Source organism: Nycticebus coucang, chromosome 19 (genome assembly GCF_027406575.1).
Source record: "Nycticebus coucang isolate mNycCou1 chromosome 19, mNycCou1.pri, whole genome shotgun sequence".
NCBI classification, from domain to species: domain Eukaryota; kingdom Metazoa; phylum Chordata; class Mammalia; order Primates; family Lorisidae; genus Nycticebus; species Nycticebus coucang.
Genome location: NC_069798.1, coordinates 70,066,046 through 70,093,028, shown reverse-complemented (window position 1 = coordinate 70,093,028; position 26,983 = coordinate 70,066,046).

Here is a 26,983-nt window from a genome sequence, read left to right as displayed (position 1 = left end):
ATAATCATTTCAGGAACAATTTCAAGTAAAAAAGAAATACTACACCAAACTTTACATCCTTACGTAAAATTATGCTTACATGTAATTATATGATTTAAAATTTTAAGTGAAATTGTGGCTCAGTCGGTAAGGTGATTGCCCCATATACCGAGGGTGGCGGGTTCAAACCCAGCCCCGGCCAAATTGCAACAAAAAAATAGCCGGGCGTTGTGGCGGGCGCCTGTGGTCCCAGCTACTCGGGAGGCTGAGGCAAGAGAATCGCTTAAGCCCAGGAGTTGGAGGTTGCTGTGAGCTGTGTTGAGGCCACGGCACTCTACCAAGGGCCATAAAGTGAAACTCTGTCTCTACAAAAAAAAAAAAAAAAAAAAAAAAAAGGAGAGAAATCCTTTTTCGTTTTTATCAAGGACACAAACTCCCTTTTTCACCAGCCTCTAATGTCATGAGACTCTCTCCTTCACGAAGGGGCGTGGGAAACTCCTTTGTAAACTAAACTGAAAGAAAGCCTTGCTATTCTGTCTGGTTTTCCTTGACCTCCAGTTTGAAGAGACTTTCTCCAAGACTTCTGGAATTCTGGATCCATAAATATGAATGATGTAAGAGCAGAGATCTTTCCTGGGACGCAGGTGTTAACGGATCGCCCCAGCTCCCTCCTTGGCAGAGGGACCAGCTCAGGAACACTCACAGCAGGGAGCATTTAACCTTTTACTCAGCAAAACCCACGTTATTATATGTCTCCAGCCTCCAGGGTATTCGCTACTGAAGTAGCAAATAATAAACATGCAAGGGCCAAGGGCCTTATTAAAAGCTGACATTAAATAGAGGAATTATCCAATGATACAAATAGCCAATGATAGTTCTCCTCTCTTTTAATGAGAAAGAAATAAGTCAACAGGCCTAGAGCACGGGAATTTTAGGACTACGTAGTACGCGATGCTGTTGGCGTAGAGGGCTGTAACCAACGTTAGTGCAGAGCGCCCTATGGCATCATCTAAATCTAAACCTTTTCTCCAGTTATTTATTTTGAGTATCCTGGCAGTACACAAAAATTGAAGTGTCTAAGATTTTTTGTAAATTCAGAAACTGATGTATACGAAGTCTCCAAAAGTAAAAACAAGGTTTTGGTGGTTGTTTTTAAGCTGGCAAGAATCTGATGGATTCTGAAATATATTTCTCTACAAGAACTGTCACCAAGGTTACCCCTCTCGCCATAGCTGCCAAGACCCATCCACCCCCTCGCCATGGTCCCTGTAGTCCTAGGGTGGCCTGGGATAACCCAGGAGGGGAGAGTGATCACTTTAACGGCAAAGTTCTTAGAAACTGAGTTATTCTTTTTTTTTTTTTTTTTTTTTGGCCAGGGCTGGGTTTGACCCACCACCTCCGGCATATGGGGCTGGCGCCCTAGTTCTTTGAGCTAACAGCACAGTTCTCAGTATGCTGTGGGGACTCTGCTCAGAGAAGACTAAGCCCTGGCTGTGCAGGCTCCCAGACACAGGACTGCCCCCTTCTGCGTGCTCCAGACACAGGACCACCTCCCTTTGAGTGCTCCAGACACAGGACCGCCTCCCTCTGAGTGCTCCAGCCACAGGACCGCCCCCTTCTGCGTGCTCCAGACGCAGGACCACCTCCCTCTGCGTGCTTCAGACGCAGGACCGCCCCCTTCTGCGTGCTCCAGACGCAGAACCGCCCCCTTCTGCGTGCTCCAGACACAGGACAGCTCCCTTCTGCGTGCTCCAGACGCGGGACCGCCCCCTTCTGCGTGCTCCAGACGCGGGACTGCCCTCCCTCCGCATGCTCTGAGGAACCACAGCTTGGCGATCCACTTAGCACCAAGGAGAAAAGGGCGTGGGTCTTAGTACCGGCATGTTGGCCTCTTCTTTTAATACTCCAAAAAATAAGTGCAGGCTCCGTGGCAGATTGGAGGTCCCTGCCTTTTATTAACCTTTCTAGATTTATATGTTTGCTCACAGACAACTAGAACCAGCCCTCAGCAGAGACGTTTGCAGATACCCACAGCAGCCACACTGAGGGCGGAGGAAACATTTCCAGGTCTAGCCCAGTGACAGTCCCAACCTGGTCACATAGACTTCTGCAGGAAGGACACCTAGAGAGTTTGTTCTGGTCCAACACCCGCCCCCACCACCACCACCACCACCGCTGGTTGGTAACATGCCTGTAAACCCACCCGGTCAGGTCCTGCCTCAGTGCTGCAACGGCTGGCCCCTCATTCCAGCTGCTCTGCGGAGCTCACCAGCTTCACCGCATGCTAGCAGAGCGCCGGGTGCCCGTGGTCCTCCCCGGCCTCGGGCTCAGCTCCCCTCTGCCTCCCATTCTCCTGCAGGTTCCCCCAGGCACCATGGTGTGAGATTTGGGTGCTGAGGAAGGACAGGTGGTTGCTTTCTTGCCATGCCCGGGGTCAACTAACCCCAAGAATCTAACTCTGATAATTCCAGGATTCATCAATGAGTAGGCACGGTGTAACTCCTCTCCAGGGAATCTGAATTTAATTAAAAACTCCTATGGAGTCCCCAAAATAGAGTCTCTGATGATGAGATGATAAACAATGCATAGGGATTTCTGTGCAGCAGATTCAGCCTCTCCCTCCCCACTCATTCTTTGGGCGTTTGCTTTATGATGATTTATTTTCATGCTACCAGATTTTTAAACTTGCCAGAAGCGCCTTTTAATCTCCACACCTGAGATGATTCGGAGTATGATAAGTTACTGAGTATGGTACTGATTACTGTCATTCTGTGGCACATTATTTATTTATACTGAACTGTGTGTTACTGTGATGCATTAAAAACACTTAGTATGTGATGGTGTGTTATTTTGCAATTCATTACATGCTATTGATTGCACTAAACAGCCGGAGATAAAGCCGGGCAGGGTGAGGGAGCCCACACAGCAAAAGAAGCACATTATTTATCACCCAGCTCCTGGCTTTACTGAGCTGCAGTCGGGTCAATGAACTAATGTCAGTGAAGAACGTGCCCTTTTCAGAAATGTTTGAAAAAACTAACACTGTGATTGCAAGAGGGACTTTACCTAACAATTGCAATCAGTGTAACCTGGCTTATTGTACCCTCAATGAATCCCTAACAATAAAAAAAAAAAAACTAACACTGTTTCTAAGACCCTGTTCAGAAAATTTTTATGAGAAGAAGTCAAGTAGAGAATTACAATTTTTAAAGGCAATCACAGCTATGTTCCAAAGAATTCAAGAGATGAGAGGCAGGGAATGCTGGATAATAATGGCACACAAGTCTCGTTAATGCTGCTGATTGGACAACGTAATTACCAAGGGCTGCCCTTGATCTTGATTAACCAGGCTGGCAATGGTAAGTGTGTGATGCGATCATCCCCCCGCCCACAGTTCCAGGGCTGGGTCTCCTCAGCCAGCACCTGACCTCACCTTTCCCTCTTTCAAAGAAGGAAATTGAGTCCTGGAGGAGCTTTGTCATTTGCCGGTGATCCTGAGAGTTCGATTTGTGAACGACAGCAATGCAAGAGGAAGCATGCAGGGGTGTCTCTCTACCAAAAACGTACAACAGTGTCAAAAAGGACCCCTGCCAGACAATATGCAATGATCTAGAAATATATTCCCACTCCCCAGAAGAACTTCAGCCACTTCCAGACCACACACGCAACCGTGGTCCTGTAATGTTACAATGGAGCTGAATAATTACCATGGCCCAATAATACTCCAGCTGCCCTTGTGAAACCATAGCGCACACAGTGCGTTACTCACACAGTGCTGCCATGAGCAAAGAGAAAAGCCAAGTGAATCACCAAGGACGTGTTTCTGATCAGAGGGATGCCCCTTTATGTTTTTTAAATTTTTTTGCAGTTTTTGGCCGGGTGTGGGTTTGAACCCACCACTTCTGGCATATGGGACCAGCGCCCTACCCCTTTGAGCCACAGGCACTGCCCAGAGTGACACTGCCTTAAAAAGGAACCTCAGCAGGCCCCCGGAAGGGCTCCAGGGAGCTTTGTCATCACAGGAGGGGACAATACCTGCTGGTGACTGTTTCTGAAGACCTTCAGGGGACGAGGTGTGGCGGGGAAGAAAGCAACACCGATGCTTCTACTCCCTGTAGGCCTAGACCAGTGTGTGCTTTTGTATCTTAGTTTTCAATAATAAAGGTCAAAAGTAAAAAATGTTAAAAAAATTTTAATAGAAAAGTCCTACATAATTAAAAATAGAAAGAAAAACATATTTTTGTACAGCTGTGCAATGTGTGTTTTAAGCTATTATTACAACAGTCAAAAAGCTTTTAAAAATTAAAAAGTTTATAGTAAGCTGAAGGTCATTTATTATTGAAGAAAAAAATATAATTTTTTTATCAATTTAGTGTAGCCTAAGTGTACAGTGTCTATAAATTCTACAGTGTCTGTTAACATCCTCAGCTCTCACATTCACTCAACTCACTGACTCACCCAGAGCACCTTCCAGACCTGCGAGCCCCATTCATGGTGAATGCCTACAAGGGTGAACCATCTTTTGGCTTTTACATGTATTCTTACTGCCTCTTTCCTGCAGACCCAGGAACACTCACCCTCATGTGGTGATTTCCTGCAGCAGCCTGTGCAGGAGCCCGCAGCTGGGCAGGTTCCTGGCCTGGGAACACAGGAGGCCGTGTCACGGTCCAGGGGTGTGCCCGTCCACTCTGTGATATCACAGGAGCACAAAACGGCCTGACAACCATTGCTCAGAACCATCCCCCTCGTTCCATGACACATAACCACATATGCAAAGTTGCCTTTCCCAGACAATCTCTTATCATTGAGAAATTATCAGTCCCTCTGGCATCAAAATAAATCCCCCAGCTCTCCCCACTTTGGGGATTAAAATATTCCCTCTGTAGGCCGGGACCCCACTGCAGCAGGTGTACAGGCCAGAAGGAATAGTCACTTTCGTCCTTGTGATCTGGGAGGATTCATGAAATGTCGATTTGGTCTTGAAGGAAAACTACTGACATTATGATTCTTAGCCAACGTGAGTGCTTATGACACAAATGCACGGAGAGGAATTGCAAAAAGAGAAAAATCTAAAATTCACTTAAGTTCATCTCAAAAATCACCATGTGGTCTTGAGGCAACAAAATATGTCTTAGTCCATTCTGTGTGGCTGTAACAGAATACCCGAGACTGGGTGATTTATAAAGAGGGTTATTTAGCTCTCAGTTCTACAAACTGAGACAGTCAAGGGTGCGGCTGGCCCCTTGTGCCTCACAGTGACGTGGCCGAGGCCAGTGGGGAAGCAGAGGCAGGCAGAGACAAAGCCTGAGGGGCATCCTGACTTTGTAACTGCCCACTCTTGCAGGAAGTACCCTGCCTCACCAGAGGAGAACTCACTGGCTGGCGTGAGTGTGGGCACACCGCAAGTGTGGCATTGCGCCATTCGTGAGGATCAGCCCCATGGCCCACAGCCTCCCACTAGGCACACCCCCCAGAGTCCCCCCACGGGGACCAGATTCCAACAAGAGTGGGAAAGGAGACAGACTGGAACCATTCTGGATCATCAACTCATTAATGGAACAATTCCCTCATTAATCAATCAATACACCTGGATTTTAACACTAAGCATGAAATGGCAAATTGAGCCATGGCAAACCTGCTACTAATTTTTATAATAATAATATTGCTAATCATTGACATTGTTCTTGGTATTTTATTGGTATTCTTATTGCTGTTGTTTTCTAAAACTGTCTACTCCATATTTCCAATGGTCTCCAAATCCTCATTTAGGCTGAACCATGACCATTTGTTTATGGTTAAGTAAGTTGGATAATGACTGCATAAGAGTTTCCCTTATAAACTCCTCAAATTCAACTTAAAATCATTTAATTCCATGTCAGACACAATACTATATAAGGATTCGTGTTTTGTAGATAATTAACAAAACCTGGGGTGGTCAACTTTTCAATGGAATTAGATGAATGAAGAGCCATTATCAAGAAGTTTGAAGTGAAGTTTATGTCCCTTACTAGGAGAAGAGGCTGCTATGTGTGTGCCGAGCAGCTGGGTGTGTGAGCCACTGTTTCTAGTCTCTCCAGGGTTATATGCTGCCAGGGAGAAGTCCTTATCAGCCCTTTCTTTAAAATAATGGTTTCCAGATGCCCCCTCTGCACCCTGCAGAAAAAGTGGTGACTGCCTTCTGGGATTTTATGCCCACAGTGACTACTCTGCAGCTCCCCGGTAACCCCAGGAGGCTAACTCATGTGTAACACTTGAATGCCTCTCGCTTCCTTCTACTCACTGCTTTCATCCTTGAGAAGCAGCTGGACCCCTGTTGCATTTCAGCAAGTCAGATACAGGTCACAGTAACTCGATGATAATTCAGACTATTAGGACTTTCTCCCTAATGCTGGTGGAAACACAGATGTAAATACTGAGGTAAAGAATCTAATTTTTTAAGGAATAGCACCATTAAAAGTGTAGAATTTTTTCATAGGATAAAAAGACCCCAGAGGACTTATTATCAGTATTCTGCATGTTGGGAAGTGATGGCCATGGGTGCTAAGTTAAAAAGCACTTAGATCCCTGGGACCTCGGAACAGACACTTTGCATACACTTTGTTTTTTATGCATAACATTTTTGCGGGGTAATTGATACCAAAATGCCATCTGACATTTTATGATCTGCAGAGCTCAGTGTGTTCAGAAAAGTGCAGTATTCATTCAATTCTATCTGTACAGATCTAAAGCCAGGAACTCTTATCACTGCCATCTGGCAAGCATCTCTGTTTGGTACATTTAGCTGCAAACAGACAATCGAGCACCTTAGCAATTGTTGCCTTTTGTGCAAGTAATTACTAGACTCGGAAAGGCTTGAAATTATGTTTTTCATCTCCCATGTCTTCAGCTGGGATTTATAGTCTTAGCAACTTAGCTTGGGAGGATTTGAATGTCTCCAGGCCCCTCGTGGACCAGACTTTACTATGGTCTACACTGGCCCAAGCCACCAATGTCCCTGGGCTGGTTCATTGCTGTGACTTCCCAGCTGGCTTATTGGCTTCCACATGTAGCTCTTTACAGCGTGTGCCACGTTCTGAATCCCACACAGCAGGGCCCTCCTCTGTGATGCCGAGCCAGGGGTGGGGCTGAGAGCAGGCACCATAGAGACTGCTGAGTGGAGCCCGCCAACTCGGGGGTGAGGCCGAGACCCGTGGCAAAGGCTGAAAACCTTGTTTCTTTCATGTCCCACTGGTTCAATCGGAAAGCAAAGTTTTTTGTGTTTTTTTTAAATAGAATACTGTAATTAAAACAAAGAGAATAATATATGACAGGCTGCCTAGTTTAGTGTAATCATTTCCTTGCTGGTATGCACCATAAATGCAAGCAGCAGCGATGTTAAGTGAACAGAAGCACTTCAGCAGTCAGGAGCACAACCACTGAGCCACAGAGCTTGTGCGAAGTGCCAAGGCCTGCGGGCTGTCAAGAGCAGAGGCAGCAGTTCAAGAACCTAACACGTAGCACAGGAACAAGGGCCTATTCAAAGACAGCTTAAAAGAAAGATGATGAGCCGTCATCTAAAATCTTACAAGGGTATATGTGAATCCTAGTCAATGTGGAATGTAAAGGTCTTAGCAAAATAACTAAGAAAATGCTACAAAAGCTATGTTAACTAGTGTGATGAAAATGTGTCCAATGATCTATGAACCAAGTGTATGGTGCCCCATGATCATACTAATGTACACAGCTATGATTTAATAAAAATAAATAAATTAAAAAATAAAATAAAATAAAATCCTTAACTAGGGGATTTTTCAAGGAGGGCTTGTACTCACTCAGTGGCTACAGAGGGAGCGCTGAAGGCTCATGTCTGGACGCTCCCATCAGTGTGGCGCACTAAACTGGGGGAGAATTAGGTGCCATTTCGGCAGCGGAAAAGCAACTGAAGAGCAGGTCCCTCCCTCCCCCTACACATGTAGACAGATCTTGCACATTTGTGAACACACCCAGGGGAGTGTCTTCATCTCCGTCCTTGTCACCCAAATCCAGGAGTTGTCCAGGTGGGGGCTGCAGACATCTGAGGGTCCCTGAGACCCTTTCAGGGAATCCACAAGATCAGAATGACTTTCATCGTGATGCTGAGAGATTATGAGCTCTTTTCCCTGTGTTGGGGTTCACAGTGACGGTGTCCGAGAAGGGATGGCTGAAATGGCTGCACTTCGGCCGACACAGGCTCGGCCCTGAGCCACCACCGAAAAAGCACCACCTCACCAAAGCCCGTCTCTGAAGAAGCAGCGGAAGTTGCTGATTTCATTAAGCCACAACTCTTCTTCAGCGAGTGGTTTCTCAAGGCTATGTGTCACAAGATGGGAGGTGCACGGATAGCATCTCGGCTGCGGTGGGAGTTTCTGGTTGTCCCAAGGAGAAGCGGTGTTCGTGAGTGCTGCTTGTGCTCAGAGGGACGATGGCAGGAGAACACGTGTGCACGAACTTGAGTTTGTGGCTGATGTTTTTTCAAAAACAAACGAAGCAGCCTGTCACTCCAAGGCAAACAACTGACAGCCTCTGTTGCCAATAATAGAATTCCAGGTCTACAGTGAAATCCTAATTTTTGGAAAACTTGTGTCTGCCTCTGTGTGCTTGAGAGATTTCACATACTTGAAGTGTTTTCTGATAAAATCAACAATGATTTAGGGAATGTGATTTTTTTATTGTGTCATGAAATACGTCAGTACTGGAAAGATCTGCACAATTCAGTGAAATAAATTTTCTAAGTGATGGACGCTAGATGTTACAAATCATGCATGGGAGAAAGAATTCAAACAGTGAGAGTGACAAATGATTTTAATATAGCAGAGTGTAAAACGTTTACTGAGATGGTTTCAGACCTCACATTGCAATTAATTGCTAAGAACCTATTGCTGGTCCAGTTTTGGCAATAGTATCAAAGGAAAATATTCATGATCATCTGAAAAGGCTATTTAACAAATCCTTTCTTTTCTGACTATTTGTAGGCTAAACTGTCTTCATATACGTCAACCAAAGAGTGCAGGCAGAGGCAGGTACGAAAATCTTGCTGTCTTCCATGAAATCGCACATTACAAAAACATAATCACATCTCTCTTATCACCAATTGTTTTTGTTTCAAAAAGTATAATTATTTTCCATAGACAAAGATATTAATGTAAAACATGCAGTTAGCTTATTATTATTATTTGTTTTAAATATATTGATATATTCTTCTCAGCCTTAATTTCTGAGAAATTGATTTCTTTCTTTTTTTTGAGACAGAGTCTCAAGCTGTCAACCTTGGTAGAGTGCTGTGACGTCAAAGCTCACAGCAACCTCAAACTCTTGGGCTTAAGCGATACTCTTGCCTCAGCCTCCCAAGTAGCTGGGACTACAGGCGCCTGCCACAACGTCCGGCTATTTTTTGGTTGTAGTTGTCACTGTTGTTCGGCAGGCTCAGGCTGTATTCGAACCTGCCAGCTCCGTTGTATGTGGCCAGCGCCCTAACTGCTTAGCTACAGGCACCGAGCCTGAAAAATTGATTTCTAATCCATTACCCACATTCAATTCTCCTCACTGCCCTATGAGCTAAATACTATTATGTCCGATTTATAAGTTAAGAGAGTAAAGAGGCCCATTATTAATATAATGAGGAGGAATTTGCCACTGAAATTGAATATGTTGACTCAAGATAAGGGCTGGCCTGCCTGGGTGAGATTTTCTTTCCCTACCATCTGCCACTCGATTCTGGTTGAATGTTCAGCACGCAACTTTTCTCCTCCAGTCGGAAGCAGCGTCCCCAGGGAGCAGCCTCCGCCAACTGGCTCAAGGGTGCCGCTTCCCTCCACAGCCAGAGTTCTTGCTTTCTGTCCAACAGACTCTGGAGTGGAATTGCTATGGCAACAACATCTCATTATGCAGGGAGGATCCCAACTGAGGCATCTGATCCTAATCCCACAGATGGCATCTCTGCTGTGCACCCTCAACTCTGAGCCATGCACCCAGCGAAGCGATAAATTGGGCGACCAGATGACAGACCAGTCCCGTGTGAGTTATCACTTACTCCCTAGGGCCAGGCAAGTGGTCAGTCTTTCCTTATCTGTCTAGAAAATGCTTCTCTCAAAGCTACAAGGCTGAGAGCAAAACCCCAAGTTGTGTGGAAAGCAGCAACACGGCATCCATCCACACACCCAGGAGAGTTTCCAGGCAGCAATTCTCAACTAGGGGCAACTGTGTCCCCCCAAGGAAGGGTTTGCCAAGTCTGGAGACCTTTGTGGTTGTCATAAAAGATGTTGATGCCACCAGTGTCAGCCCCCACAGAGAACCCTGCAGCCCAAATATCAGTAGAGTCAGGTTGGGGGTGTCAGGATGACCCTGCTCCCAGATGGCCCCTCTCTGCAACCACCCCTGTTGCTGGGATGATGAACAACTCAAGAGTCCCCTCGTTGGATCCAGGGGTTGTCACTGAGATACCACCTTTCGTAGCACGTAGACCTTTCATACTTGCTGGCTCACGATAATACATAGCACGATGCCTTGTCAAGAATAGGTATTTAACCAGGGGTCCTCAAACTGCGGCCCGCAGGCCACATGAGGTGGCGTGATTGTAATTGTTCCTGTTTTGTTTTTTTACTTCAAAATAAGATATGTGCAGTGTGCATAGGAATTTGTTCATAGTTTTTTTTTTTTTAAACTATAGTCCAGCCCTCCCACAGTCTGAGGGACAGTGAACTGGCCCTCTGTTTAAAAAGTTTGAGGACGCCGGTATTTAACAAATATGAAAGTGTTTAATAAACGTTACTACATTCTGTGCGCCTCCGGTGCCAACAGTATTATGAAGAAACTGAACCAATAATAAGTTGGCGTGTCCACTTCTGATGCTCAGAAGTAGCACTGGGTTTAAAATGTCAACATTCCCACCCCCAAAATAGGACTTTGAATTCCTATGTAAAGCATATTTTCTAAAACATAAAATAAAATAAAACCTCAAAATAACCTAAAAGATTATCATTAATCCAACTTAAAGTTTCCCTACCTGTGTGCCCCCAGCTCTTATTTATTTTGCGTAGGAAAGAGGTTGGCGGATTACTTGTAATTATCCTGCAGTTTTAGAAGAGAAAAACATACATATGAACTCACCTGATGATTTTATTGTCTCTTTTAGATTACATAAAATAATTAAAGTGTTTTTGCTTATTTTTGCTTATAAACAACAGCAAAAAATCATTTTATCGGACGAGTTCTGACAAAGGATCAGAAAGAACAAGGGTAAACGAGGATGGTAGAAACACTCCAAGGGTTTCCTCAACCGGGCAAAGCCAGAGCCTCACGATGGTCCATAAGCAGCACGGCCACCTGCTCCCCTCACCTCCCAGCATGACTGCGGTGACTGTTCCTATTAATCCTTGCATGCTCAACCGCCACCTACCCACTGTTATCCCAGCACTGAAACCACAGACTTACACATAAAAGGTACAGTCCCTGCCCTCAGGGAGCTCACAGTCAAATTGGGAAACAAGGAGATAATTATTCCCTATCTGGTAATACCCTGTTTCCCCGAAAATAAAAGATGCTCTAGGTCTTATTTTCAGGGGACGTCTTATCTTTCCTGCAAGTAGGTCTTATTTTTGGAGGATGTCTTATTTTCGGGGAAACAGGGTAGCCACATGGGAATCAGGTAACAGGTGTCTAACTCAACATGAGGACACCTGTTACCTGATGGAGGGTGAAACAGCTGGCACAGTGGCCTTTATCCCTGGCCTGGTTTGGGCCATGGAATGTGAGCCTTGGGCCATCCATACCTGGTTCCAAATCCTAATGACTCCCCCCATCATTAGCTGGGGCTGTCTCTGCCTTCGCATCCCGGTCTGGACAGCAGGCACCAGACACGTGCTCCACAGCACGTGAGCAGTAACTGTGCACTAAGTGCTGGGAATAGCCACTCCAGTCCCCTGTCCTTTCTGAACACTAAGATAAGAAAACTACCGACTTCGGCTGTCACAGGCGGGGCTGGCATTCTGCTACCTTCAAGCCACTTCACTCTGGGCCTCTGGAGCTTTGGTTGTCCTGTGATCATCCCCACACTGTGCTCCTGTCATGAGAACTAGATGAGGGTGTTAATTACAGCCCTGGTGCAAAATAAAGAATTCCATGGCGACGGTTATTAATATCTCCTGAGCAGCTCACATCTAATACTGTCACCATGCAGGTCCAAACGCATGCACTCCATCGGCAGTAACCTACCACCGTCAAGGTAAGGGCAGTGAAAGGCAGTGATTCAGATCAGAGAAAATAAGAAGGTAAACAGCCCGTAAGGGGCAACTAAGATGCCAATTTAAAACTTAACAACTCCAGGCTCCAACACGAGATGGGTCTGGGCCGTGACCTTGGGCAAGTTGTCTGAACTCACCTTTTCAAGCCATAAAGCTTGTTTTGAAGAATAAGTGAAGCCACGCCGTAGAGCACTGAGCACGCTGGCTGTGCCCAGTGAGCTCCCCAAATCTGGTGCCACTGTGGTATTCCCATGGCTAAAACCAAAAGGAATGACGTGATGGTGCCAGTCTGGACTGTCACAGCTGTAAACGAAAGAAGCTGAAGCCAAAGGGGCAGCATCTGTCCTAACGTGGCCAGTGAACCCCAGGGTGGGGCAGGCTCAGGCATAGCTGAACCCAGGTAGGGAAATGATGTCTCCAGCAACATCACACTTATCCTCATCTCCTGGTCTCTGCTCAAGGCAGTTTTTCTCTACTGAGATAACTTTTCTTCATTTAAAAAAAAAAAGTCCTTTAAGAACCTGAGAATGCCACCTTGCCATTTCTGTACACACACAAAAGGGGCATCTCCTCCCTGTTCCAGCAGCTCTTAATGGGTCCTGGGAAAGGACGCTGCCTATGAGGTGGCCACGGCCCTCTAGGCTGGCCATTGGGTTGGAGAGTGACTGGCCAGGCCTGTGCCATGGACTGCCCACATCTCCGGCAGCAGGACTGCAGTTGGTGGCCCCATCAGAACCTTGAGCTCAGGGAGAAACGGCCCACAAAGGAATGGGGTCAGCAGAGGGGAGGTGGACAAAGAGCCCAGGAGCAAAGGGCCCTGAGCAAATGGCAGACTGTGTGCTGAGGACAAGAGCCCCAAGGAAAGGCAGCTTCTCTGCAGTCCTGGGGACATGAGATGGAGTTCGGAGTATCACCCTCAGAGCGCCGGCCGCCGGAGTTCAGGGCCTAACCTGAGAGCAACTCAAGCACCTACACACACCCAAGTTCACTCCCAAGAACAAAAGCGCCAGCATCCAGGTGGAAAGCTCTCTGTGGGCCATCTTCCACCAGACATTTCCCAAAAGCTTGGCCAAAATCAAGTCAACCAATCTGATTCTTAACATTTGAGGTAAAGTCATTCTCTGTACCTTTATTTTCAAATATCCTAGTAAACATTCTGTGGATCTATGAGCTTCCTTCTCATTCCACTCCAGTGAATCTTCCCAAATCTCCATCACCATGATCGTACCACAAAAATGTACGCACAAGGCGTGAACTTTCTCACCATGCCTTTCCCCTGGGCCAGTTACATATGCAGGGAGGATGACGGAGGCTCAAGGTTACGTGTTCTCAAGGCCTTGGTAGATAAACACGAACATGCCGCACCAGCACAGCCTGGTGTCCTGTTTAGTGCCAAGGTGCCAGTGGTTGAAGATCTTATACTTTGGGGATGAGAGTGGGAATTTATTTTCAAGATGGTACTCTCATTGTTCCATCAGGCAAACAGCTGGCTGAGTGGGGAGCCTTGCTGTGGTGACAAAGGCCTACAGACAAGACTCCCAGTCACCCTCCTCCCCAACAGCCAGGGCCTCACCACGTCAGGCCTCTGCAGAGACCTGTCCGAGCACTGGCCCACTCCAGACAGGACGGACAGGCTGCTGCTTCTCTTGCCTGAACTCCGGAGAGCCGCTATCCTCCCCAGTTGTCACCACCCTCCCCACTTGCCACCACCATCCCCAGGTGTCATTACCCTCCCCAGCTGCCTAAAGCAGAGCTCAGGCCACAGACCCTCCTACCAAGCACCCACTCACAGCACTCCCTCTGCCAGCCACCTCTGCCACCCCCTGGGTATGGAACTTCGTGATTTCTGCCTGGACGACAGCACATCACCCCCAGGCCTGGTCACACAGTTCTCAATGCTGTGACTAAAATGACCTAGACGTTCCTGCACCTTGACTAAACTTCAGTCAGTTTCTTCCTGACACAGGTCATGGAGCTGTCAGTTAGTTTCACAGACATGATGACATGAAGGCTCTGGAGGGGGAGGGCTTTCCTAGGGGTCCAGGGGAACCTGACGTAATCCAGGGGGGCAGAGACGGGGGCAGGAGGGCAGCGATGTGACAGCAGAGGGGCTCAGAGAGTCAGAGAGCCCGGGCAGATGGCCGTGGCAGAGCTGTGGGCAAGGAAGGAGGCGGCTGCCACAGATGCTGTGAGGAAAGGTCAAGATGGGAGGGAGGGAGGAATGGGAGCACATGGCTCCAGGCATGAGTGGGCACAGGGCAGGGAGCAGCAGGGAGAGAGCACAGCAGCCAGCAGAACCCAGACCAGCAGCTGCCAGCTCGGGGTCGCTGGGGGAGGAGCCCTGACTCTGAGGGAGCTCGACCAGCTGGTAGGACCTTCCGAGGAACAGTGGCTGGAGCTGAGCTGGGCAGTCCTGTGGTGTGTGCAGCACAGGCCCAGCCAGGCGCCACCCTCCATCTGGGCTGTTCACCTACACGGGTATCTCCAGCTTTTCCCTCCCTGGAAGATACTTGAGACAGCGTCTAGGACACTGGCTTGTCCTGAGGGACAGAAGGCGATATCTCCAGAATCCAGGTTGAGCGTGGCAGTCTCAGAACTAGTTTGCAAATATGAAAACTGTTTTCCTGAAATCCACCTTAGGCCTCAAACTCATCTGAAGTTGCAACCTCAGGATCAAAGTGGCCTCATCCTTTGTCCTGTGTCCACCCTTTAGGGTGCTTGGTCCAGCCAAAGTCACCCCCTTCTCCTACCTCTGGGTGGGAGCCCAGAGCCCAGAGAGAGGGCTGTTTCCACTCACAGCTCAGTGCCCACCCAGGTCCACTCCTGCAAATGGGCATTCAAGAGCCACCTAAGGAATCCATCTCTCGTGCCTGGGCATCCACGTGCAGCTGCCAGGCCTGGGCAGAGCACACCCATGGCCATCCCTGACCCCACCATGCAGCAAGAAGCCGTGTCCCTCCCCTCTGGTCTCTCCCAGCCAGCTGGCACCACCCTCCTCCCTCTGCAGTCACCGTGCTGTCACCCACGGTAATTGGTGGTAGAAATTCACGCTCTGCACTCTCAAGCTCTCAGACTTTTATGGCTCAAAAAAACCCATCTTTTCTCTCAAAAGACACATCAAAAGTTCTTTAGCTCTCAGGACTATTAACTCCACTATCAATTTGAAGTCTTTTTTTGAACTCAAATCCAAGTTTGACTCTTTGTGCAGGAAGAAGACTGAGGATAAGAAGCTAGGACAGGAGAAGGACTCGGGCAGTAGCCGTCAGAGGAGGCCCTCCACACAGGGAAGGGGCTGTCATGGAGGAGGGCTGGGCAGTAGCCGTCAGAGGAGGCCCTGCACGCAGGGAAGGGGCCGTCATGGAGGAGGGCTGGGCAGTAGCCGTCAGAGGAGGCCCTCCACGCAGGGAAGGGGCCGTCATGGAGGAGGGCTGGGCAGTAGCCGTCAGAGGAGGCCCTCCACGCAGGGAAGGGGCCGTCATGGAGGAGGGCTGGGCAGTAGCCGTCAGAGGAGGCCCTGCACGCAGGGAAGGGGCCGTCATGGAGAAGGGCTGGGCAGTAGCCGTCAGAGGAGGCCCTCCACGCAGGGAAGGGGTCGTCAAGGAGGAGGGCTGGGCAGTAGCCGTCAGAGGAGGCCCTGCACGCAGGGAAGGGGCCGTCATGGAGGAGGGCTGGGCAGTAGCCGTCAGAGGAGGCCCTGCACGCAGGGAAGGGGCCGTCATGGAGGAGGGCTGGGCAGTAGCCGTCAGAGGAGGCCCTCCACGCAGGGAAGGGGCCGTCATGGAGGAGGGCTGGGCAGTAGCCGTCACAGGAAGCCCTCCATGCAGGGAAGGGGCCATCATGGAGGAGGGCTGGGCAGTAGCCGTCACAGGAAGCCCTCCACGCAGGGAAGGGGCCATCATGGAGGAGGGCTGGGCAGTAGCCGTCAGAGGAGGCCCTCCACACAGGGAACGTGCCGTCATGGAGGAGGGCTGAGCAGTAGCCATCAGAGGAGGCCCTCCATGCAGAGAAGGGGCTGTCATGGAGGAGGGCTGAGCACTAGCCATCAGAAGAGGCCCTCCACACAGGGACGGGGCTGTCCTGGAGGGAGGTGCTGCCCCCCCACAGGCAGTGGCCTCGTGCAGATTCACACATCACTGTGAACACAGAATTAGGTATGGGACCCAGGGAAGGATTCCTAAAATAATGCCTTTTTTCAAATCACTTTTTCATTTAAAACTTCTCCTTCACAGGTCTTTAAATGCTGAATTAACAGCTTAGAAAGTAGCTCAATTTTAAATATCACAGTTGTTATAAATTCCAGTCATAGCAACATGGAGACCTGTGTTTCTGGGGAGAGTTTTTGTTTGTTTCTTACTATGGATGGAAAATCCAGATACACAATACTTTCAATATTTGCTCTGTTAGGCCAAAATTAAATAAAAATATTGAATGTAACTACCTGCATTTGAGAACATTCTTTTTTATAAGGAAATTGCTTGTCAAGGTTCTTTAATGGCATGACAAAATGTATCATAGCCTGTGTCATGCACAGAACAAGAAATTATAGATGGGGTATCGGCGCGTCCATGCCCATCACGCCGTCCTCCTCTGCGTGTAATGATGTTAAGGGAAAACTGCATGGAAGCAATTAGGTCAGCGTATTTTAAAGTAATTTCCTCCTGTACTTACAGGGAGGATCTACAGTCGTCTCAGAAACCTTATTTTCCAACACTAGCACTAAGCTCACAGAAAATAGTCACAGGAAAATATTAAATTATACTAACTCACTTTAAAAATATAAAATTGTATTACCAATATCAAAAGATGTAAAGTTTTGATACTTCAATATTGACACAAAGAACCCTAGAAGCCAAATCTATTCATCCCTCTAAACCCCAGGGCATGAAAAAGTTACTCCCTATTTAAAAAAAAAATACTTTATCATTATTTACATATATTCTCAGAGAAAGAAGATATTGAGATGATTTTCAGTTATACAAGTATATAATAAGATAGCAAAGCAAACATTTAAAAGCCAAAAAAAGTCACAAAATAGAAGCCCCTCACTTTTCCCTCTGAACTCACTGTAGGTGTTCAGTGGTGTGGAGAACCTCCTTATCAAGGTAAACCTAAATTAGGTCAAATTATAAAAGCCCTCTCCACTAAGAAGGCAGTAACTTGAGATAAGTGCCCTTTTAGTGAAAATTAATTAATCAACTCAAAAAATACAATTGAGCAAAAGAATTCAAATGTCCATCAGCTGTCAAACGTCAGGCACAGGTGTCTGTCTAGGCACAGAGTGGTGTGTGGACCTGAAGACCCTCGATGACAGGAAGGAAGCAGGTGCTGACTCCTGCTGTTCCAGGGACTGACCTTGAACACTGTCTGCTGCATGAAGGTCATGTCTGGTACGGTTCCTTCCACACGAATCACCCAGAATAGGGACATCTGTACAGAGAGTCCCTAGCACAGCAGCTGCCTGGGCCTGACAGTAGTGACTAACAGGTACAGCTTTTGTTCCTGGGGTGAGGAAGATATTGTAGAATTAGACCACAGTGATGACAAACACACTAAAAATGATTGAACTATGTGTTTCAAAAGGTAGACTTTTATGGTATATAAATTACATCTCAGTAAAACTGTTTTAAAAATTCAATTGGACTATATGGGTACCTCGGGCTCCAATCTGACACTGGAACCAATATTTAAGCCCCTAATAGAGTGTCCCAGCTCAGCATAACAGGATTAGTCTGGGCGAGTACCGTCAGCCTTCCATGCAAGGTGGGGAAACTCAGGACGATCCCCACAGAACATGCTGTTCTGGGTGGAATTTCTCCTTGTGCCCAAATGAAGAGTAATCTCAGGATACATCTGCCTATGGTGTGCGTGTACGGTCTGCCCAGCACCCCAGCTCTGGGAGCAGCACCCCATTTTCTGAAGTTATGTGCAGCCACCTTGTGTCCAGATGAGTTCTGTGTTCCTGGGGTTGGTAGGGGGTTTAGGGGGATCTGACTCGAGCCCAGGTAACTGCAATGCTCACCAGCTGGTGAGAGCCGTCTCCGTTCCATGAGGGGCGCAGACTTGAACTTGGGGTGGGAAGCACCCTCTCTCCCCAGCAGCATCTGCACAAGAAGAGTCTGGGATGGGAACTGGGGCTGTGGCAGGGGGAGCTGCCTAGCAGGGGTGAAGGGAGGCCCTGTGGGCTTCCCTGTCCTGGGTACGGCTGCCCTGGGACCTGTGGAGAAGGCTGAAGGGAGCCCTTGTTTTGTGTCATTATTTTCTTAAAGCCCATCATCTCCTTTGCTCTTACTTTGTTTGAATTGGATTCCTCATCCTTGCTAATTACAGTCTGAGCAGACAGACTACCAAGATGATGATTTTTGGTTCACTGACCTTGGTCTATCCAACTGCTATTTAGTGAGGGACTGCTGTGTGCTGGACGGTGTTCCAGGCATTCATTCAGGAACCAGCCTGAAGCCCGTCCCCTTGGAGTTCACGTCACCACTCACAGGAAGTTGCTCACCCCATCATTCAGTCACAGACACTTACTGAGCTCCTAACAAATAAAACGTCACTCATTCAGCAGCACTAAATGAGCGTCTTGGAGCTAGACTGTGGCTGCCCGTGGAGATGCTGTCCACACATGTGGTCACCTGTCACATAAGATGAGGGCCTGAACATCTCACCCAGGCATTTACCAACTAACCTTCATGACCCAGACAGCAGCTTGTCCAGGGCAGACTCCAGGCAGTGGTGACCTGCAGCAGCAAGGAGGCTTCAAGTTGACATTACCTCACCAGGCTTCCACTCCGGACTTCTTCAGACTCTGGGGCAGGAGACCAGCGGAAAGCCACCCAGAAACCCAGTGGGAATCTGGGCAACCAGCTTCTAATTCTCAGTGAATTCAAATCATAAGAAAGTAAGAAAAGTTAGAAAAGTTTGGTGAATTATAGCCAAATATTGATGAAAACTGGGAAATTTTAATATTTGATAACGGCCGAAAATTTGGACAAGGTAATATGATCTATGAAATATGCAAATAGGCATTGAAATTGGTTTTTTCCACAGGGGCAGAGCCAGCTTAATGTCCAGCAGTGAGCCAGGGCTGTGTATCCATCACTAACCATGATTCACAAAGATGGAACTTGGTTCAGAGATAACAAACAGAAGGGTGTGCTATGGACATTACACAATTTTCCATAAAAACAAAATATCTTTCTCTAAAATTTTTGATCAAAAGCAAGCTGAAGGAAAGATTATTCTTGAGCATAAAATAAGGCTGGTCTTATTAGACATGGCTTAATTTTTTACATAGGCATAGCAAGAGAGAGAATTTCCCATTTAATAAGCCTTTTTATGATTGCTGTCTATACCATAAAATTCTCTAAGGCCAGGAAGCCACGCCAGGAAATCAGGATTATATTTCACCTGTAGCACCCTCAGACTTGGGTGACTTCTCTTCCTGAGGCCTCCAAAATAGCCTAAGTATCTGGGCTTGCCAAAAAAGGTGACCATCCTTACTCTTCTGAGAGTCAGATGCTGGACCATTTTCCCAAAAGGGCTTTGCAAGTGCTGGATCCATAAGTCAGCCTTAGCCCTTAAAAGTGTCCGTTCATTCTGATCCCAGGAGTATCATCTCAAATCTGACAATCTTGTCCAAGTCTTGGCTGCATAACCAACATTTCTCTCTGTGCCCTTTTACCAAGGAGGACGGATTCTAACTGAAACCATGACAATAACCACATTGTCACGCCTACCAGAAGACAAAACAGGAGTTTCAGAATTCTCGAGAGCTCGGGCAGGGAGGATAAGATACCATGCAAATATTTCATGTCAGTTTACAAAGGTACAGTCTACTAAATTATAATTACTTAGAGATAGCTCGGAGGAAAGAGAAAGGATTTCTTCAGGTATCCAGAATATAGAGCATTAAAATATCTGCACTATTTCACACAAAACCCACAACCACCTGTCCTCAGTTGACTCGACCCTGTGTAATTACTCTTTTCCCACTCCATACTGGTCTTAGGAATCCATCTGCTTCTTGACTAAAGTTTTGGAAATTCTGACTTATTCCAGTGGAAGGATCTCAGAGTTGTTTAATTGGTGCCATCAGAAGCCTATGTCCGAATGTGGCACAGATAGTGCCATTTAAGGACTCTGAGACGTCCCCTGTGCTGCAGATGAAGCCCCCTCCAGCCAGTGTTGATCACAAGAGCTTTCAGATGAAACTCAATGAAAACATCAGAGAAAATCAAAAAATTTCAACCATAGGTCAAGCCCAAACAGAGAAGTTCAAAACTCAACACTCTCCAGTGGTCATGAAATTCTTAACTGATTTAAATGCAAATTAAGGGGAAACTAATGACAAGCAGATCACAGTCTTTCATGTAGCAGTCTCCTTACAGCATCATCTATTCACAGCGACTGCCCACGCTGAGACCATGAAACTGAAAGGGTGCAAGCACCAGGTGGCATACAGCTCCACACCCAGCACCATGTGCAAGAGGCAGGTTCCCTCTCAGGGTCCCCAGAGCACCTGTCAGGAACGGGCACAGAAGCCCTGAAATTCTCATTTCTTGGGTAGAGACAATGCCCACCCCTAGCAAGGCAAAAACTGTGAGAGACGGAACTCACTAGCATTTATTCATGCTGTTGTCATCAGAACAAGTGGGTGAATGAGGAATGTTTCAAACAGGAGGAGGAAAACCTAGAGTTTTATGAAACCAGGAAGTGGAGGTTGGTCCTATCTCAGAAGTTAGTCATTTCCCAGAATGCAAAAGGCCAGAGGATTTCTTGACTGTTGCTGTGATGAGTGAGAACAGGTCTCAGGGAAAGCTCCACATCACTACATGTGACAGTGAAGAAAGTAATTCACCAAGGGATTGGCCCAGACCTGTCAACTGCTAATGACCGGTCAGCTAAGATAAAGACCCTAAGAATTGAGCATAGAACTGTGGAAGTCCCCCAAGACTGGTGTGGGTACACAGGTGGGAACAAAGTCTCTAATGGTCAGTTGGACACAATTACTGACAATTCAGCTCTTTCTCAGCCTTTCAAAGACTGGGGTTTGGGATAGTACACTGTTCTTAAATATTGCCAAAATTCACAATGTAAAGGAGTTTACCGTGTTTTTTAACCAATAATCAACACTTATAAGTAAAATCTAAACTTTTGTCTAGTCTAATATAAATAAATTTGGATTTATGTGATAAGCTTCACAATTTTTCAAGTTTATATTATTTAAATTTCTTCAATTTGTAATCACTTATTCTGCCAAAATGCTGAGAAACTGGCCAAAAATTCATACCACACATTGTTTGAAGGCATCATTTTCTGTGTTTGAATGAGACTCACTTTCTACTATTAGTCTATTATTTCTAATTAAAGAATATGCTGAAAATGCCCCCAAAATTTATGACATGATTCATAATCCTCTTGGCTTCTTACTTTATAAGGAACCATAGGATTAACGAAAAATTATTTTGTTGCATTTAAATTTGCAGTTTAAAGGGGCCTGTCTGACAGGAGGAAGCATTTTTCTAAGACAACCATAATTATACAATAAAAAAAGAAAGTAGTAATCACAGAGCTTTGCACCTAAACACGGCCTTCTCCAGAATCACAAAGTCTTAGGAATGCAGAGCTGGAAAGAACCTTGCAGTTATAAAATCAAGTTCAAAACTATTGCTCAAATATGAGAAATTGGGGCACCAAGAAAAAAGAAATTAAATGACTTCCATGGGTTAACTTTATCCCTCGATGGCTGAGACACCTGAAATAAGGGGCTCCATGAGTCTTCACGTGAGGATCCTGGCTGACCGGGGAAACAGGCAAATGGGTGCACCTGCGTGGCCCATCCAGTGCTCAGAGGTCCCCCCACCTTTCCATGGCCACCACCCACAGCTCACTGCGCACCACCCAGGCCTCACCCAGATTCACCCTTCACTTATCCAAAATCCCCTTCTCAAATTCACTTTTCTCATCACCTCCAGAGGTGAAGATTTCAGAATAGACACTTTGGACAACTTTATAACCACACTTCTGAAGCATACAAAGAATACAGAACGAAAGGGTATCCACCGGTCTGGCTACCACAGCAGACCTTTAAAAAAAAAAAATCAGAACTCCTCGTTAGAGGGTGTGGGTAGACCCAGCTACCAGAAAACGCCTGCACAGAGGGAAGGTGTGAGGAGGAGCCTCTGTCAATCTGTTTCCAAACTCTTTGTCTCAGGCCATTCCAGCTGCTAACAAACACAAAAGATCATGAACAACCAAGTTCATTTCCCATGGTTTTGGAAGCTGGCGAGTCCAAGACCAAGGCACCAGCTGATACAGTGTCTGGTTCATAGGCGGAACTTCTCCGGGTAGTCAGGTGGTGGGAGGGGAGAATCAGCTCTCTGGGGCTCCTGGCATAAGGCCCTGGTCCCATTCATGCTGACTCCACCTGAGTCACCTGATGATCTCCTGAAGGCTCCACCCCCTCAACATATGTATTTGGTGTCAGGGAAGACACAAGTATTCAGACTGCAGCATTCCTCAAGGACTAACATGTTGTCAAATGTAAAAAACAATATGTGGAATGGGTTATAAACTTTATGTATGTAAACATCATACAATATGATGACTTAAAGGTTGAAAAGAGGAAAGAATGAACAGGATCTATTTACATCTATAGCCATGAACCTGCTTCTGTGTGCACAATGTATTTCTGGAAGGTTGTGCCAGCAACTGACAACATGGCTGTCCTGGGGGGTTGCCAGGCGGGGGATGGATGATGAGAGTCCCCTGGCAGGTGGGGTCATTCTGGCCGGCTGTCCTCTGGGCCCTGGGTGTCTCTAGCCCCCTGGCAGGTGGGGTCATTCTGGCCGGCTGTCCTCTGGCCCTGGTCGTCTCTAGCCCAGACTGTGTTTTAGGCTTTGCACATGATGAGTCACCAAAATGCTTTAAATAATTTCACAACTTTTTGAATATTTACATAATCTCCCTGGGTGACAGTAAAGCTATCTATAATTTTTACATTTTCTTGGAATTACTCATGTTGCTCGAACCTCCCTGTATAAACACATAAATCATTGACACAGCGAAAGTCTTAGTTCTTCCCTTGTGTATTTGGCAATAAAATAAATGATCATGATAATATCTTCCAGTTTATTTTTCATAATGACAGAATGAAACTCAAGAAGATTTCAAAAAATGACCGTAAAACATAACCCCATGCTTTTCAATTCCAGTCAAAGATTCAGACTATTTCATGATATGCTACTTTTTACACAATTCCACTTTTCATGACTTTTCTACCCTTACTCCAAGTTCTATTACTGGAGGCAAATGTTCCTTAAAATCCTCTTTCAAGTAAAAAAATTACTAAATTAAGGTATAACTAAAATACACTCATTCAGTGGACAGTATTGCTGTCTGCTACAGTACGAAATTAGGGCTGCCTTAGACCTAGTCTACTAAAAATGGCAGTAAAGACACAGAAGTAGAAATGAACAACCAAGGCTAATAAAACATTCTCACTAACACGCCATCCCCACTGGTCCCAGCTGGAAACAGCACCCCCTTCCCACTCTTCTGTGTTGGCGCCCCCTCCCTCCCATGTGCCTGGTCTCCTGGACTACTCAGAACCAGAAGGCCACGTGGATTAGCTCTGGTTTACCAGGGTTTGGGGACAGGTGAGAAGACCTATGAAAAGAAAGTGGCAGCACAGCTGACCCCAGGGGGTCAGCCCTGTCCCCTCGGCTGCCCGACCTCCCTGTCTCCACTTCCCTCCCCTCTGCAGACCAGCTGCCCCGCTGGTCCTTAACTTCTGCCTTCACTCACCATGGCCTTGCTGTGAGGCTGTGTCCACGAAGCACCTGCCACAACCAGAGCCTTTCATCCTGTGACCATAGTCAGCCTGTCCACAGAGAGAATGTGTCCCGACCCAGACCACGGAGCACCTACACTCGCCTCTCTCAGTGCAGGTTGGCGAGCCCAGGTGCCAGGTAGTGTCTGGTCAGCCAAGGGCAAGACCAGTGAGGAGGGACATCCGGGCAGCTTGCAAGTCAGCCGACAGACACAGCCACTCCCAGGCCCAAGGGGTCCAAAAGGATTACTCCAGAAATTGATTTTTGCTTCAACAGTTTTATGTAAATACGTAAAATGCATTGCATGCTTCCTTATAAATGCGATGGCATCATTGTACCCCACTCACCACTTTTAATGGCTGGCCACTGTGTCCAGTGTAGATCTCAGAGCCTGAGACCTGGACAGCCTTCACTCTCCTCACCCACTCCCACCCTGCCCCACTTCTCAGTCCTCGCCACACACTCTCTCTTCCTTCCAGGCCCTGTTCATCCTGAAGTTATTCTTGGAACATTAGCACTTACTGTTGTAAAAATGATACTGAAATCTTGGGTCTGCAGTCAGGTCTACTCTGAATAAATCGGGACATAGGAAAAAAGCAGTGTGCAATGCACTTGACCTCACAATTAGCCAACATGCCCTCCAAGAGCCAGGTTTGCTGTGATCTTCACCCTGGTGAAATAGGATCAAAGAAGATTCAAAATTCATTCATTGAGAATGAAAACAGTTCATCCTTTGCATTTCATTTGCCTCTCCCAGGGGCATTTGCATTTTGTCATTTATTAGAGCTATAAAGTAAAGCAACAGTGTTAGAATTTCCACATTCAGCCAGCAGAAAATTGGTAATATTGGGAAGGCATGGGCAAACGCCTCTGGGCTCAGACAGCATTCTGCTACTGTGTAAGGCTGACCTTGGCTACACACTGGTGGTCGTAGACAAATAAACTGCATAGACAAATAAACTGAATTTTTCATAAAACCGGCTTTGATTGCATCTGCCAAGGCAGGTTTGAAAGCTACACATCAACATACCATCTCACATGGACTTCCACAAGAGGCCAGAAAGGATTAAATAATTTCTGCGGAACAGCACTTGAAATTTTGCTTTTATCCATTTTTTTTTTTTCATAATCGTCACCAGAGAACTGATTGCATTCCTTAAGAAATGAATAATTTGGCATTTAAAGAAGTTCGGAGGCGCACATTAGCACAAAAACTCCATTATGATCCGGGCGTCAGGCACACACATCTCAGGACCTCTGCAAGCATTTTATCTCTCAGCTCTAACACATGCTATTTTTTAAAAGCATCCAGATTTCTATCCTAAAGGCAATTATTTTCTTAAAATTCATGAAGTGTCGGACACAAATGAAAAACGCATTTTAACATTTGTATGTATGTCCCCCAGCAATAAAAGAGAAACATTAAATTGCACAACAACCCTGAGAGCTATGAGGTAAAGCATCTGTGTACAATTTTAGTCAGTTGTACTTGGAAATCTGTGGGATAGTCCAAAGCCTTCTCGTGTCAGTACAAAGAAAGTTGGCATGAATTCCCAAATGATCCACATACCAGGGGGTGTGGCAAGTGACTGCACCTTGTGGGGTTAAATACATGACATCTGTGATTTTGCAAAGGTTGGTTGGATTATAAATGGAATTATAATCTCATTTAAAATGAATGAAGGATGTTGCATTTCAAAGGAAACTTATGGTCTTTTAAATCTCTCCATAAATGTGGACTTTTCTATGTCAGCTTTTCTCAAAGCAGGGAACGGTCTATTCTGACAGAACGTGGACACGCTCCCTCTCTCAGCTGACTGGTATTTAATTCAAGTAATTGGTCGGCCCAGAAATATCCATTTCATAACTACTTCCAAAACTGCTGTGAGTGCGCCGACCTGTAAGGGACATCTGGGACCCCGGAGGAGAAGGAGCACAGCTCTAGGTCATCTCCACTGTCATTGTTATTATTAGACGAGAACGGCACAGTTCTGTCTGGCTCTTCTCATTTTTCATTCTGCTTTCATCTGCTACTCACAACATCCTATAATTTCACTTTGCAGATGAGGAGTTGTGTCTTAAAGAGAACAAGTGACTCACCCAAGAGGATGTGACAAGTTGGAGGAGGGCTAACAGCGGCCCTGTCCTTCCCCTTCTAAAACCATCTCAGATCCTGCAGTTCTGACGTCTTACGCTCTTCCCAGGCACACAGCCCCGGGGGTGATTCATGCCTCCAGTGAAGAACAGCTCACACTCTCAGAGCATTTTGCCCAAAGAGGTCTGTGCTTTGTGTGGTTTCTGGGTGCGCCTCAAGGACCAGCTCCTCCGTACACACGCGGAACACCTGGGGACCACACAGGGAAAGGCGAGATTGATTATGTCAAAGATCCCCAGCTTTCCTATTATAAACTCACATACTAGAAAGCAGTTCCATAAAAACCAACCTGCTGGTCCACAGTTAACACAGTTACTTTTATCAAGAATGTTGGCAACTATTTACTGACGTGGAAAGATGATTATGATATTCCGCTAGGTGGAAAAAGCAAATTACAAGATAATAATTATAGCATGGTTGCAGTTTTATAAATATATATAGTGTGCAAAAATGTTGGCAAGTAAAAATTCATACTGTGTTCAGAGATTATTTCTCAGTAGTATAAGTTAGAGTCTTTTTTTATTTTTTAGAGACAGAGTCTCAGTTTGTCACCTAGGCTGGAGTGTTGTGGCAGGATCACAGCTTACTGGGGTCTCAAATTCCTGGGCTCAAGTGATCCTCCTGCCTCAGTCTTCAGAAATCACCAGGGTTATAGGCGGGCTGTGAACTTTGGCCCTGTGTGCCCAAGTGGACGCGTGCCCTCTCAGAGCTGTGGACTTTGAGAAATCTTCATACTGCTTTCCAGAGGTGTTATTAATTTA